This window comes from Canis lupus, chromosome X (assembly GCF_011100685.1).
Source record: "Canis lupus familiaris isolate Mischka breed German Shepherd chromosome X, alternate assembly UU_Cfam_GSD_1.0, whole genome shotgun sequence".
Taxonomy (NCBI): Eukaryota; Metazoa; Chordata; class Mammalia; order Carnivora; family Canidae; genus Canis; species Canis lupus.
Genome location: NC_049260.1, coordinates 68347294 through 68349866, shown reverse-complemented (window position 1 = coordinate 68349866; position 2573 = coordinate 68347294). Strand labels below are relative to the sequence as shown.

The following is a 2573-nucleotide window of genomic DNA, read 5'->3' as shown; positions in this document are numbered from 1 at the left end:
CAAGAGCTGATTCTTTGAAAGAATTAAGAAAACTGATAAACCCCTAGCCAGAGAGAGAGAGAGAGAGAGAGAACCTACATAAATAAAATCACAAATGACAGAGTGGAAATAACAATCAGCACCACAGATATATAATTTTAAGAGAATATTATGAAAATTTATATGCCAACAAATTGGATAATCTGGAATAAAACGATAAATTTCTAGAGATGTATAAACTACTATAACTGAAACAGGAAAAATAAAGAAAATTGAACAAACCAATAACCAGCAAAGAATTGAATCAGTAATCAAAAAATCTCCCAACAGAACATAAGTCCAGTGCCAGATGGCTTCCCAAAGGAATTCTACCAAACATATAAAGGGAATAATAGGAATACCTATTCTCACAAACTGTTCCAAAAGATAGAAGGAAAACTCCCATATTCTTTCAATGAGGCTAGCATTACCCTGATTCCAAAATCAAATACTCCACTAAAAAAGAGAATTACAGGCTAATATCCCTGATGAACATGGATGCAAAGATTTTCAGCAAATCTAATCCAACAGTAGATTAAAAGAATCATTCACCATGATCAAGTGGGATTTATTCCTGGGTTGCAAGGATGCTTAACTATTCTCAAATCAATCAATGTGATACACCACATTTATAAATGAAAGGATAAGAACCACATGATCCTTTCAATGAATACAGAAACCAGCATTTGACAAAGTACAACATCCATTCCTGACAGAAACCCTTAACAAAGTATGGATAGAGGGAACATACTTCTACATTCATAAAGGCCATATAGGAAAAACCCATAACTAATATCATCCTCAATGGGGAAACACTGAAAGTTTTTCCTCTACCATCAGGAACAATACAGGGATGTCCACTCTCAACACTGTTTTTTTTTTTTTTTAATGAAAATAAGTTCTATTACTTCAAGTAATAAACATAAACAAAGATGCAAACAATATTAGTCCATTTTCTTCCAGATGTTTGGATCAATTTACAGGAAAGGCAAAACTGAAATCCAATTATAATCTTTGTAGGAATATTTTTTGGGGGGTGGGGGTTCTTGTTAGGTTAGGTTTGTTAGGTTGCTTTTTCTTCTGTATTAATAGTGTGTGCATTTTTTATACTGATCTCAAAACATGTATAGTCATGCAATCAAATGCTTAAGCACAAAATATATTCCATTAAGTGGAATCCACATGTAGCAAATGTATAAACTAAAAACAAAATTCCCAGAGTTGTATTAACTTATGAAAAGGAACAAGAAACAATCTGAGTAATGTAACTGTATTCAAAGTAAATGACGAAAGTGAGACACTGGTATCTTTGCTGTGAGATAGATATCTTTTAGGTACACCTTTTAAATCAATACTTAAAAAGACAAAACCTGGGGCAGCCCCGGTGGCGCAGCGGTTTAGTGCTGCCTGCAGCCCAGGGTGTGATCCTGGAGACCCTGGATCGAGTCTCACGTCAGGCTCTCTGCATGGAGCCTGCTTCTCCCTCTGCCTGTGTCTCTGCCTCTCTCTGTGTGTGTGTCTCTATGAATAAATAAATAAAATCTTTAAAAAGAAAAAAAAAACAAAAACAAAACCTGGGCGGTTCATAGCTATTTAAAATGTGAAATCCTAATCAACTTCAAATATATTTCTCAACCTCAGAGTCTCATGAACCACGGGAGGAACATGGGAAGGGGAAACCAAACTGTTACCTTTTTGAAAACAAGAGTTTCATTGGAACATGGGAGATGAGCTGTAATTTCTCATCTTGGAAGGAGATGGAAAACCTCCCACACTAACAGGCAGCTAGGATCTGGCATTCTGCTCTATTTCAACCAAGTACTCTGGAACCAGTTTTCTGGTGTAAATGATGTGATGCCTCATTTTAGTCTCTCCATGGCACTCTCTTGTTTCCCACATAGGTGGGTCTAATCTTTCTCCAACTCCTCCATGATGGCCAATAGTTTAGTATATTTTCCTTGGGGTGCATGGCTGTTCCCACTTCCCTGGATGTAGACCGGAGATGATGGATGGCCTGTAGTCACTCAGCAGCTAGTAGTATTGTGAGGATGCTGCCATACTGGCACAGGGCAAGTGGACACTGCCAGCAGTATTGAGGGAGAAGGCAGGCATGTTCATTGTCAAATATGGTTTGTAAGACATCTTCTCCCTGCCAATCAGCAGAGTGCGCTGGAAGGGGCTCTGAGGGCCAGTGATGGTGGCATCAGTGGCAAAGCCAGGTGGCAGCAAGGCAAATCCACAGCCCAGTGCCAACCATGTAACCCCTGACCAGCTCCAGCACACTTTTTGTTGTTGATAGTTGGGGCTGCAGGATCAAATATTACTGTCCCTCACCCTGATACCCACTGCAGTATATCACTCATACATCAGAAAGGTTGACTCAAGGGCAGCCACAAATTTGAGCAGAGCCAGCAGGTAGGCCCTGGCAAAGGAGGCTCACCACTGTTAATTAACATAGTACTGGAAGTACTAGCTACAGCAATCAGACAACAAAAAGAAATAAAATGCATCCAAATCTGCAAGGAAGAAGTCAAACTTCCACTATTTGCAGATGA

The 2573-nt window shown here is 39.1% G+C and overlaps 1 pseudogene; it reads right to left on the bottom strand.

Moving 5' to 3' along the window:
- Positions 1-1803: 1803 nt before the first annotated feature.
- LOC111094740 lies at positions 1804-2160 on the bottom strand (annotated as a pseudogene).
- Positions 2161-2573: the final 413 nt, after the last annotated feature.